The 14243-nt window shown below is 38.3% G+C and overlaps 1 long non-coding RNA gene across 1 annotated transcript; it reads left to right on the top strand.

Annotated features, from left to right (window-relative positions):
* Positions 1-37: 37 nt before the first annotated feature.
* On the top strand, positions 38-12469 carry LOC116420664. Its single transcript, XR_004231050.1, has 3 exons — positions 38-137; positions 4421-4536; positions 12439-12469. It is a non-coding gene; the product is annotated as an uncharacterized LOC116420664 (long non-coding RNA).
* Positions 12470-14243: the final 1774 nt, after the last annotated feature.

Raw genomic sequence — 14243 nt, 5'->3', positions numbered from 1 at the left:
CGGGGGTCATACAATCCCTTCCATTCCGCGCCCGCCTCCCATTGGTGCGACTTCTCGGCTTCACGTGACCGCCCCCAAACGGGGCGGAGGAGGCGGGGCCGTCACGTTCACGGTCTTGAGCAGCCTTCGAGGCCAAGGTGGGGCCCGATTTGGGTGTTAGACGCGCAAGTGTCCTCGGCGCGGGGTTACTGGCTGCGCAGCATCCTGGGAGGAGGGGAGCTGGGCCTGCGGGCGGCTGGTGGTCGCTGGCCAGCCCCCGCGTCCCCCGGGCACCCAGGGCCCCCCAGCCCGGCTCCAGAACCCCGGGACCCTTCTCGGGCATGGGCGCCCGCGTGACCTTGAGCCGGACCCGAACCACCCCGGCCTCAGTGTTCTCATCTGTAAAATAGGGGGTTACCCTCTTTCAAGTAGTCGTGAGCCCTACCAGCGAGGGTCTGCCGTTCGGTCAGGGGGGAAAAAGAGTTTTACGTGACTGACACATCATCAGGCCTAATTCTGCTTCTGTCCCTCACTCAGTCTGCAAAGCCCCCAACGTTATCCCATTTGGTGACAGTGTATATTAGCATATACATACCATTAGCATATACATATATATTAGCATATACATACCATTAGCATATACATATATATTAGCATATATATGCTAATATATGTAAATGTATACATAAACACGATCATCAAATACAGGAGCCATGGCAAACAAGCATTATGTATATATTTTTTATGTATACATACACACACACACACATACACACACACACACACACACAAAGTTTTGGGAAGCTCTCTATATAAAACTGAAAAACAATCTTCACCACCTATCCTGGTTCCTTCATTGTATGGGAGAGGGAACAGAGCTGGAAAACACCCCTACACATCTAACCTGTATGTTATGCCATGTATGGGAGAGGAAACAGAGGCCCAGGGACTTTAGATAGTTTGGTACTTAATACTGGAACATTCCCCTCCCCCCCTTTCCAGGTTTTTCTTTTTACTTGGTTCTTCATCTATGTTGAGGCAGAGGAAGACCTAAGAGTGATTTAAATCCAGTGATTTATGGATGATGACCTTCCCCACCAGGATGGCTGTTGAACTTTAGAGCAGGCATCACATAGAGTGTCCCATTTGTTTAAGATAGTTTGTAGGGGGTGTTTGTATAACCTGGATGATATCTCAAGGAGATCACTTAGCTACTTCAAGTTGCAAGTCCTTTAAATGTCTACAGTAAGGGGGCAGCTGGTTGATGCAGTAGATAGAACACCAGTCTGCAGGCAGGAGAACCTGAGTTCAAATATGCTCTCAGACACCTAACATTTCCTAGCTGGGTGACCCTGGGCAAGTCATTAACCCCAATTGCCTCAGCAAAAAAAAAAAAAAAAAAAAAAAAAAAAAAAAAAAAAAATGATGATGATCCAGTGAAATCATTGGGAGAGGTTTCATTCACTTGGAAAATAGTATCATGAAATTTAATTCTATTTATTCACCATTTAAATAAATCCGTTTACTAATGCAGGGGTCCTCAAACTACAGCCCGAGGGCCAGATGCAGCAGCTGAGGACATTTATCCCCCTCATTCAGGGCTATGAAGTTTCTTTATTTAAAGGCCCACAAAACAAAGTTTTTGTTTTTATTATAGTCCGCCCCTCCAGCAGTCTGAGGGACAGTGAACTGGCCCCCTATTTAAAAAGTTTGAGGACCCCTGATAGTATTAGAACTGTCAATATCTCATTTCTCACAAAGCTGAGAACTTCATAATTCACTGAAAAAATTGAGGCTATTTGCCAAGAACATCCCTTTCTTCCCTCATGCCCATATCAGACCTTTCCCATTATTTCTTCCTTCACTTGGACATCAAATGAAGAGAGGGCCCTTCTTTCCAAAGCCCAACTCTATATTCAATATTAATCCTATTCCTACTTTTCTCAAGCAGATTTTTCTCACTCTCCTGAATATCTTCCCTGATGTCTACAAACATGTATATGCTTCTCCAGTTTTAAAAACAAACAAAAAATTTAAACAAAATCTCAATTGTCACTTGGTTCTATCATCCCTGCTAGTTATCCTATAGCTCAACTCCCACTGTAGCTCTCAACTCCTTGAGAAAGCTCTCTATACTTGACTGTACTAGTCCTCTCGTATAAATCATTGACTTCTGATGTCATCATGAAACAAAGTTATCAGGATTTATTGCCAAATGTAATGGGCTTTTCTAAAGCTTCATCCTGCTAGATCTCGATGAAACATTCTTCACCTTTAACACCTCCAAAACATGTTCTGTGACGGTTTTTATGAGATCATTTGCCTCTGATTCTCTGTATTTCTTCATTCACACCCTACTTCTACTACTAAAGCTTTGTTCTGGGCCTTCTTTCTTTTTCTCTTTATATTATCTCACACAATGAATTTATTAGCTCCCATGAATTCAATTATCAGCTACAAATGATCCCCAAATTTATATATCCATCCCTTGCCTCTCTCTTTATAGTCCCATATTACTAATAGCCTCTTGGATATCTCAAACTAGATGTCTTTTAGTCATCCAAACTCAAAACATATTCAGAACAGAAAACTATCCTCCCTCACAATTTCAAACTTATTTATTACCATCCAGCATACATACCACCATCTTTTCTCATCAGTATCATCCTCCGTTCCTCACTCTCATTCATTCCATATAGCCAATCATTTCTGCCTTCATAACTCTTATATTTTCTTCTCTCCAGGGCCAAAATCCTAATTCAGACTTTCATCACTTCTAATTTGAATTATTATAAGAGCCTATTAAGTGGGCTACCATCCTCAAATTTCTCCAAACTCAAGCTGCCACGGTTATTTTTCTAAAACTGGCCATGTTATTTTCTGCTTGGTAAGCCCCAGTGGTACAGCATTTGAAGTTGGTCAAAACCTTGACCTTTTTTATCCAGTATTCATAGTTTACTTCTCGGCCTACCTATCTCAGACTTTTATGCCTCTGTATTAGCCATTCCCTTATGCATCACCTTTGATTCAGTTCTCAAGGTTTCCAAGACAACTTAAATCTTATTTTCCTTAGGAGGCCTTTCCTGAATCCCTCCCTCCCCTAGTCTCTAACTAGTACAGCCACTGCCTTCTCTCAGATTACTCCCTCCCATTAATTTTAGCTGATACATACAAACAATATTTATTTATATACCTAATTATTTACATATTGTCTTCCTCATTAGAATGTAAGTTAGTCTTTCGTGAGTGGGACTGTTATTTTGCCTTTGTAAGCACCCATCCAGCCAGGCAAAAATAAATGCTTAACACAATTGTGGAAATGTGAATAGAAGAATTGCACATGTTTAACATATATTGAATTATTTGCCATCTAGGGGACCAGTGGGGGAAAGGGAGGGGAAATTTTGGAACAAAAGATTTTGCAGGGAGAGGGGGGAAATGTTGAAGACTATCTGTGCATGTGTTTTGAAAATAAAAAGCTTTATAAAAAATAAATAAATGCTTAATATATGCATGCTGTCATGATTGGCAAGAACCTAGTAATTACAATTACCTAGCTTATTTAGTTCCACTGTGAACCTGGAACAGGCCTTTGTTCTAAAGATGGAAAGACCAAAAAAAAAGTAGACCCTGCCTCCAAGGAGTTTTTATGTGGGAAAGTACAACAATGTAAACAAATAAAGAAATACTCTTTGGAGAAGGAGGGAGAGAATATTAATATCAAAGGGATCAGGAAATATTTCACTGCAGAGCTAATATTTGAAAGGAAAAGTGGATAGGAAACTGTTCTCAAGGACAGAAAAACTGAACTTCCATCCCATTTTTGATTACCATGGTCACCTAACTTTTAAGTGTTTTAGGCTTCTATATGAGATTTAAATTTCAGGGAAAGTGCCAACTCTACCCAAATAATTGTTCCTCAATTAAGAATTCCCTAGACTAGTGAAATCCCAAGTTTTGTCCCATCCTACAGATGAAAGGGAAAAGAATAAACAAAAAACAATTGACCCAATTCTCAAACAATATACATCCAATGGAAGATCTCAGGGTTTTTATGGAGCGCTTCCTCCCCAAAGCCTGGAAGGATTATTTAGAAAACATAGCCATTCTCTTTCTTCCTCACTTCCCCTCATTTTCTATCAAAAGACCAATATGGAATTCCCACTGCTATCCCATTTCATTACCCCAATTATAAAAATATCTTTGTATTTTTGTTCATATCCTCCTTATCCAAGAAATTAATTCATTTAATAGTTTAATTTTATTTCAACTAGCTTTATATTTGTGTTTAAAGCTGTGTGTCTCTATCAGTGCATTTGTATTAGAAGATGCCAAGAGAACAGTCAGGTCCAGCCATAGGAACATAGAATATCAGAACTAGAAGAGACTACATCTTGTTACAGATGAGGAAAATGAGCCCTGCTAATTAATTTGATTTTAGGTTGGTTGAGAAACATAATGTGCAGAATGGGAGGTAATAGACCTGCTCTACTTTGCCTCAGACGAACGTATCTGGAATATTAACAACCAGGAAAACTTGGAAACAACTTGGAAATTGTAAGATAGACATCTATCAGTTTCTTTCTTTTTTCTTTTTTTTTTTTTTTAATTTAATAGCCTTTTATTTACAGGATATATGCATGGGTAACTTTACAGCATTAACAATTGCCAAACCTCTTGTTCCAATTTTTCACCTCTTACCCCCCACCCCCTCCCCCAGATGGCAGGATGACCAGTGAATGTTAAATATATTAAAATATAAATTAGATACACAATAAGTATACATGACCAAAACGTTATTTTGCTGTACAAAAAGAATCAGACTCTATCAGTTTCTTATTACTAAAGGGCTTCAAATAGAAGCTAAATAACTACTTGTTGGGATTACCCTGGAAAGTATGTATAAATTTGATTAGGTCATCTTTGAGCTCTCTGCCAATAGAAATTCTGAGATTCTACTCTTCAGGGGCCCAAGACAAATACTAAGAGAATATGTCTTGCAGCCAAGAGATAGAAGAAGTGACCTAAGGTCTGATACCCATAAAGAAAAATGGGAAGGAGACACTGGGGAAAAATGGAAACTTCTATCAGATTTGAAAATGGTAAGAAACCAAAATCACTTCAAGCTAAGAGCTTGAGAGTTTGGTTTACCTTCTAACCTAAGCTGGCTGGAGGATCTAAGTTCAAATCCTGTTCTGATGTTGGACAAGATTTTTATCCTGCCTATGGATCTCCTCAGCTTCCTTGTATATATTTAGAGTGGATTCTTTCATTTCTAGACATATCCCATCTGAAGTTCTTTGAGTCCTAGATATATGATTCTTTCATGTCTATCTCTGGCTAAATTTTAATTTAACATAAGGAATCTGTGTTTTGTAAATGGCTCCTTAGGTATACCATTATATATTTACATGTTTGTTCCTCTAGTATAAATTGCTTTCAAACTAGTCCAACATTGACTCTGATGAACTAAGAAGTTTAAAGGAAAGCCAAGAAACCAGGCACTGTGGTGACAATGTCCATGCCAGTTCGAGAATGGGTGGATCTATACAGTATGGCAGAAATAAAAACAGAGCGATGGGTGGACAGAGGCTAAAGACAGGGATCCTTCTCTATTTGTTGTCTTGACCAACCCCTCAATTCTCTTTTTACCTTGGGTTTGTTCCCCTTCAACGAGAATTTTTTCTTTTATTTAACTTTTCATTTAACTTTCTCATAGAAACTCCACATAACTACATTACTTTGTAATATCACTTCAGTGGCAGGGCCAAACATATCTCTTAAAGACTAACCCTAACTACATTTTTAGCTTGTAGAACACTTGACATTTCTGGTGTTGTCAAGTGGTTCTGAATCAGTTAAACATGTATTAGAGAAGTATTCCAATTGTGTGTGTGTTGTGTGTGTGTGTGTGTGTATGAAGACTGTTTACTGAAACACCAGATGCCTACTGCCTCTCTAAGGACTCTGGGCTCACATGGATCTGGTCAGATCCTGGGGGAGGGGTGGTTGCAAAAGCTGCTATATGCAAAAGCCAGCTCAAACCTGCTCCAAAAAGCCAATTGTTAAATTTTTGTTATGAGCATTATATTCAAAAGTTGGAGAACTACAAAGAAGGACTTGACTTATTGTTTTGCTCATTTTCTAAACTTAAGAAAGTGATAGGGTATTTTTTAAAAGTTAGTTTAGATGTATAATCAGAAAAAATTAACAATTTTTAAAAGTGATAGGAAAAAAGTTAATGCAGATTAAACTTAAACAATATACTGCCTGTACTTTCCCTCCCAGAGAACATATTATTAAACATTTGCCAACATATCCCTGCCCAAAGGAGTTATTATTCCTCTTGACTCCTTGCATCCACCCCAAAATATTAATAAAGATTAAATCTAACTTTCATCCAAGTTTCCCCAAAATGTGGACAACAGGCTTCCAACACTCAAATTGGCATTCAGTATATAATATGGGTTTTAGCTAAGGAACTGTCTCTGTTTCACTCAGCATCAAAAAAGCATATCAGATAAAAGTGACTTGTAGGAACTCATAACAGAATCATTAAGCACTGAAATGTACTTGCTAGATTTCTTCAGAAGAAAAATCCAACTTGAGTTCAAACTTAACTAGCTGTGTGAATCACTTAAACCCATTTGATTCAGTTTCCTCATCTGTAAAATAAGCTAGAGAAGGTAATGGCAAACCAACTCAGTGTCTTTATTAAGAAAACCCCAAGGATCCCAAAGAATAGGTCGTGTTTTAAGAAACAAAATAACATACCAAGAACTCACCTATGACTCGCTGATGAATGCAGGATTTATTTTACATTTCTTGCAAGATTGGGAGACACATCTGAATCTCCAAAGGCAGCATTTTATTTCCTATCCTGAAGCACAAATCCCTCCCCTGATTCCCCATTAATTGGATGTTACAGAAATTACACATCATGAATCTCCACCTCTCATTACAAAGGCAGTCCCAGGAGCTTATAGTCCAGAAGGGGTGAAGTAACAGAGAAGCGCTAAGGGCAAAGAACAAAGGATTCTTTTCATACGTTTGGGCACCACCCCTGACTGCAAAAGTCAGTCCTTGCCCCCAAGGAGCTTACTTTCTTTTGGGAGAAGGTGACCTCCACCTTTGATTATTCTTTAATGTCCTAATGAGTTTCAGTTTTCTAATTTAAATTTCACTTTTGATTTTCATAACTGTGAAAACCAAGATGCCTATCCATTTCTCACAGATCACAACCAAAACAACCGAACAGCAACAATAAATTCCAATCAGCACAATGTGAACAACACACCAAAATAATATGAAAAGTTGGCAAGATTCTATGGACGGATTTTAGTCTTCCTTCAGCTGCAGGGCTTTTCTCCATGGTAGACACTCTTTCCTCTTCTGAGAAAGGAGCTGGTAAGGTTGTTGCTCATCCTCTGTTTTCTAAAAGGACCAGAGACATCTTGGGTGATCTCTTGAACAGTTCCTGAATTAAGTGAGGCAGAATTGCACAAAGTCATCAGCCTCATTCTTTTTCTGAGTCACTGAGTCCAGTGTCATAACCAAAGTCTCAGGACGGCCTAGGATGAGGATCTCCAGTGTCTCCAACATTTGAACAAACTGCTTCTTCTGCCTTTATGAACATTGGAAGAAATTATTCTATTTCCCAGGAAAAGGGATAGACATCCGCCCTAATTCGCCATGGGTTTGAGGGTAACCTAATTTAGCCAAGAAGATTTTACAGAGGTTGGCTCCTACGCAAGCTACGGCTCCTGGGTGCCACAAATGAAAGTTGAATTTGAAAAGTTGGACACCAAAGGTGGATAAACAGCCTTGAAAAGAACTCAGCAAACCATACCAGAGATGTTATTCCTCCCTGAACACTCCATATACCCCAGCTAGTAAGGAAACCTCCCTCTGAAAGGCCACTTGCTATAGGATTCTGGAACTCAGGAACTCTCAGTCTCTTGGGCAACCTAGATCTTGGGGGATTCTTGAATGCAGGTTTATCCCCAAAATAAGATGCATTCCTAGGATCACTAATGTTTGACTTAATGCTCAGAAAAAGAAACAGGCAAAAGAAAGCAAACGGGATCTGAAAGGTCTAGAGATCTCCTGGCTAAACCCAGTCCTCTGACTTCATAATATTCTGGAAATTCAAGGAGGAGAAAGTTGTCTTTCCCTTCCCCTTCTATTCATCTCCTCCACCCCCCAAAAAGAAAAGGAACCAGCTCATAAGTGTGCATAGGGTGGGTCAGGCACACTAGAACACCCTGTTCTGGCTGAGCCAAAGTGTTCAGTCAACTTCTAAGAACATCTAACCTTCCCCCCAAGACATGCTGATAAATGAAAATCTCAACACTATCCTAATTGACTGTTTTTGTTATTCAACACCCTGCCAACTCCCTCTTTCACCTCTCCCCATCTTCCTGTAGATTGGGAGGGTGGAAAACTAAACTCTGAGAGCCTTCCTAACTTTCTAATAATACTATTCTCCATCAGCAATTCTGCTTGATTTATTTCCATCAGGCTCTGAACTGGGTACTCTCCTGTGTCCCTTTTCAGATTCCTTTTGTGTGTTGCCTTAGAATATTAGATTATAAACTCTTTGAGGGCAGGGACTGTCTTTTTCTTATTTGTATTCCCAGCACTTGGTAGGTGCTTCATAAATGTGTTTTTGAGTTGAAACTGCCCTGGCACTGTAGGCAGATGCTCTCTGCATGGAGGACAATTTGCAGAATGGCTCATTCTTCTGGACTACAAGTAAGAATGATTCTTCTTAAAATAGTCCAGTCTTCCTGGACACTCATTTGGCATTCTGATGTAATAGAATTGTGTCCCCCTGATCTTTGGGGAGGGGATGGACCTGGATTAGAAAAACTTTGAATCTGGGAAAACTACCTAGTTCCCGTGATAAACTTCCACCTCCAAATGATCTGGGAATCACTTTGGAATGGGAAACAATCACCACCCTTATTGATTTGGATATCCTACAGACACCCACAGAAGGCAAAGTAAAAAACAAGACTCTGTACCTCAAACTTTGTTATCTTTCTAATCAAGAAGTGACCCACTGAAAGAAGGAATTTCTCACTGAGAGTAAACCCATTTTGTCAAAAACCTCGCTTGCAGATTGGGACTGCTGTTCTAGGTACCCCCATCGCTGTTAGGATATCCTCACCCCTCCATAATTCCTTTTGTTTCTGGAGACAGTTGGCAACCAATTAAAAGAATTCTGTAGATCCTCTGAGCAAAAGGAGCTGGAACGCACTTTGGAAGATGAGTTTTTACCTGGTAATCTTATTATTAAATTGTTTGAGGCTCATCTGTTTCATCTGTCAGAAAGGAGCAGGGTGGGGCTGGCTGGCAGGGATCAGTTCTCTGGAGCTTTTGCACTCATCCCCCAGTTAAATTTACCTAATTATAAAGCACCATCATAGAAAGAAATCCACTTTGTGGAGAATATCCTGCTGAGAGTGGGAATCCGCAGGATTGAATAGACATAAACACATCCTCTGTCCAACAAATTTTTAGGGTTTCTGGTCTCACCTTTAACTCTGACATGTGGCTAGTCACCAGTTCAATGCTCAGATGTAACATGACGGCCAAGAGAACTAATGCTACTTTAAACTATATTAAGAGATATACAGCATCAGGAATCAGGAGATGTTAGTGATGCAACTGGACTCTGATCTCAGCAAACTACACCTGGCTTTTTGTTTTCATTGTGAGCATCCCATTTTAGGAGACATTGAAAAGTGGAGAACTGGTAGAGGAGGTCAACCAAGATGGTAAAGAGCCTTGAGTTCATTCTGTCAGTTGAGTTCATCACAATAAACATCAATATCAAAAATATATTTTGGAGGCAGTCAGGGTTAAGTGGTTTGTCCTAATAAGTATCTGAGTTGGATTTGAACTCAGGTCCTCCTGATTCCAGGACTAGTGTTCTGTCTACCATATCTAGCTGCCCCTTCAATAAACATTTATCAAGTGCCTAGTATGTAACATGAACTGAAAACTGGGAATGTCTAGTCTGAAAAAGAGAAGATTTTTGATGGAGAAAGAGATAAGGGAGAAGAGGGAACCATAATTATTTTCTTCAAATATTTGAGGGCAGCTAACTGGAAGAGGAATCAGACTTGTCCTGTTTGGCTCCAAAGAACTGAATAAGGAGAAATGGGCAGAGATTTGTAGACAGGAAAATTTAGATCTGATGTAAAGAAAAGACAGTCTGATATGTTCAAAAGTGGAATGGGCTGCTTTGGAAAGCAGTGGGCTCTCCCTCACTAAAGTTTGCCTTCAAGACAGAATAATCACTTGTCAGGTATGTTATAGAGGGAATTCTTTTACAACTCTCTGCGTTAGATTAGACAACCATTGTGACTGTGATTCTGGAGCTCTGATCCAGCTTGATACCCCTTCCAGGTTGTCAGTGGTTTGTTAGAGGGTCAAACAAAGATCAGCCCCCCAAAGTGGGGCAGATCATCCTAGGAGTACTGCATTTAGCTCTGACTCTATTACTTACAACTAGGAAACATGAATCAAAAAGTAAGTATTTATTGAATACCTACTGTTACCTTTTGCCCTGACTGCAACTCCAGCAGTTTCTTTTATTAGAAAGGTGGTTCAGTGAAATGACTAAGCAAAAAACACGCTATCTACCACCTCATAAAAGTAGTGAGCTCAATACACAGAATGGACATACATTTTTGGACATGGCCATTTTTTTTTTTTTTTTGGCTATGACTATTTTTTATAAAGATTTTGTTTTTCTTTTTTTCATTCTCAGTGGGAAGGATAGGGAGAAAATAGATGCTGGTTGTTGAAAAACATTTAATTAAGAAAGTTGGTTCTATGGGTCACATCTATGAGACAGACAACAGCTGGTATCATATACGACTTAATTTTTTTTTTTTACAAGTAACAGTTTTTGATCAAGCTACATTTGGTTGTGGCTCAGTCTAGGAAAAAAGCCTTTCTTCATTTGGCACTAATGAAAGTAAAATTGGAAAGATAAAATGCAGCTAGTTATCAAGGATGGCACTTCTCCACAGTTTCACATTTATTTAACAACATGCAAACAGATATGGGAGTCAGCACCTGCTAGGCCTTTAATAGCTTAAGCACTCTGTAAACTGCAGGTGGGTACCAATCCTTCTGTCCTCTCCACAAAGGTAGTTAGGGGGAAAATTACTGGGTTTGATGTCAGGGAACCTGGTTCACATTTCAGTTGTGCTACTTACTGCCTATATGTCCTTAATCTTGACATGCCTTAGTATATAAGACACACACACACACATATATATAGTATATAAGACTCATTTATAAAGTAATGAAGTTTTACTGAATGATCTTTAGGGGTTTGTTCTAGCTTTATATCTAGAGGATCAGAAAAACAGGGAATAAAGGATATAGAGTTAGCTTAAGAGTTAGAAAGCCCTGGGTTCAAGTTTTGCTTCTGACCCATACTGACTTTGTGATTATGGGAAGACATTTAAACTCTCAGCACCCTAAGCGATCCCTTAGACTAAGTTTCAGAGCAGGTGCTAATTGACATGAGTAGATTCAATCACGTCCCTGGAAGTTTCTTATGCTGATGAAAACATAGATCTGGTCCTAAAAAACTGGACCTTACAGGGTTGCCATGCAGTAGAATGCAAAATCCTGTGAAAATCTTCAAGTGCTATGTAATCATTAGGTATGAACTGGTCAGGATAACTAGAGGTGCTAGACCCAGAGTCAGGAAAACTTATCTTCCTGAGTTTAAATCTGACCTCAGGCACTTATTAACTATGTAAGCTTGGATAAATCACTTCACTCTATTTTCTTCAGTTTCTTCATCTGTAGAATGAGCAGGAGAAGGAAATGGCAAACCACTCCTGTATCTTTGCCAACAAAACCCCAAATGGGGTCATGAGGAGTCTGAATAGCCACAATAACATAAATTGGCACAAGTTTCCAAAATTATTTGGAAAGTGTTCATTGAAAGGAAGCCAAAATGGCAGAAGATCTGACTAAAGAAACCAAGGAATCTTAAAATTAGGGAAGAGAAGTCTTTAAAAATTTGAAGGACTGCTTCTGAGGGTAAATAAGGATTATATTTATTCAGCCCTAGAGGCAGGACAAAAAGCATTAGGTAGAAGATGCTAAAAAATCAGGTTAGGCTTGAAGTCAAGAAAAAAAATTCTTTACAACCAGAGATGTCCAAAATTAAAATGATCTTATTACGTAATGGGTTTTGCCTTCCTGGAGGTCTTCAGAGAAAAACTGATTAACCACTTATTAGATATATTAAAGGAGGATGCTTGTCAGAAGTGTCATTTTACGAATTCTGAGAACAGATTGATATATATATATATATATATATTCACTTTATTTTTCTTGCTCTGTTTTTGCAATGTAGCTAATATAGAAATGTTTTGCATGACTCATGTAAAATGAATATCATATTTCTTGTCTTCTTTATAGACCGAAGGGATCTGAAGAAAGGAGAAAATATGGAACAACAAAAGAAAGAATGTAAAATAATTTTTAAAAAGTATCATTTTGGAATAATAATGAATAATAAATAACCATAACTAACAATGCTTTAAGATTTGCAAATCTTGTATGTCAATGTATTCTCACAATAACCCTATGAAAAAGATACTATTTATTATTTCTACTTTATTAATGAAATAACTAAGCCTGAGAGCTTGTGTCTGAGGCAGCATTTAAAATCAAGTTTTCCCGACTCAGGGGGCACTCTAATCATCCTATGCCACCTAACTGCCTTGTACTTCCTCAAACACTTTTATAAATCCTCATTTTCATTAGTATGAATACTCCCTCCACCGATGAAGGTTGACATTTCTCCACATGTCAGTAAGTAGTCACTAGAAACTACTGTGGTCAAATTCCTATTGATGAATCATTCTTGTCAAATGAGATAACAAATATAAAGCTCTTTGAAAATCTTTTAAAGAATGATATAAAATGCTAACTATTCTTTTGAAATTTAGCTAGGTTTGCTTTTGGTTGGCAGATATATTACTGGTTCAATTCAATTAAGTCTCTAACTTGGTAAGACCAAAGAAAGCTTATATTCTTGGACCACAACTTCTGAGAATCCAGGCTCATCTTCAGTATCAAAGTTATTGAAAAAAAACTTCAATATTAACTTAAAAATAATAGGTGCTGATTTTCACATGATTTCATAAAATAATCACAGTATCTTTCACTTGGTAAATACTGTCAAATGAATGCTTTTAATTCTCTTCAAATATTCATATTCTTAAGATTCTAGAAGGCTTCCTGTCAATTAGTAAAGCTGTGGAACTTTTAGTTTTTCTGGGATTAAGGAAAGTTACCTTTTATATTGCTTTTTCTTTTTCCTTTTCTTAAAATTAAGATTTTATTGATGCCTTTTGTTTTTATAGCTCAGTGATTTCCTGTGTACTAACAATGAAAATCAACTGACTCAGTGACTACGTTGGACCCTGTATGCAATATTTTCTATCTATGAAACCTCCTGCTTTTCTAAGACAAGGAAGGGGTTCCATCACTTTTTCTGTAATCCTAATGGAGCAGGTCCAGTCAGTGAAGTAAAGTAAAAAGACTGCTGATTCTGGAAGACCCAGTTTTAGGTCTTATTTCTACTACTTTTGAGCATTGAAGACTTGATCCAGACATTTCACCATTCTAAGCTTTGACTTTACAATTTATACAATGGGAATAATAATATATCAGTTAGAATACAATAGTATTCAGTATAGAATATAATAATAGACAGAGAACCAGTGTTAGAGTCAATAATGAATAAATGAAAGAATAAAAAAAAAAGCATACATTAAGCATTTACTATGGGGAAAACCTCATGCTTAGTACCAGGGATAGGAACAGACAAGCAGAGACAGCACCTATTCTTAAGCTCATATTCTAATATGGAAGACAACCTATAAAGGAGGTTTTACCTACAAGTCCCTTGTAGGAAAGATCCCTTGGTCCACAGTTTAGAGAAATAAAGTAGAGAATAATACATTTGGATTCAAGTAATCCTGACCCATACTGATTATGTGAAACAGGGCCACTCATAACCTCTAAATGTCCTAGTCAATTCTCAAGTTGCAGAACAGGTAGGTCCAGACCTGGATTGGTAAAGAGAATTTCCTCACTAGGAATCCATTTCTAAATGAAATTACAGGTTTGATCTACCACTCTCCTTTCCTTCTCACCCCAACTGTTTCAATGCATTATCTACCTCATAGGGTTGTTGAGAGGGACAAAAGAAATGA

Source organism: Sarcophilus harrisii, chromosome 1 (assembly GCF_902635505.1).
Source record: "Sarcophilus harrisii chromosome 1, mSarHar1.11, whole genome shotgun sequence".
Lineage (NCBI taxonomy): Eukaryota > Metazoa > Chordata > Mammalia > Dasyuromorphia > Dasyuridae > Sarcophilus > Sarcophilus harrisii.
Note: the sequence above shows the minus strand (reverse complement) of the source record. Positions and strands in the feature narration are given on the sequence as shown.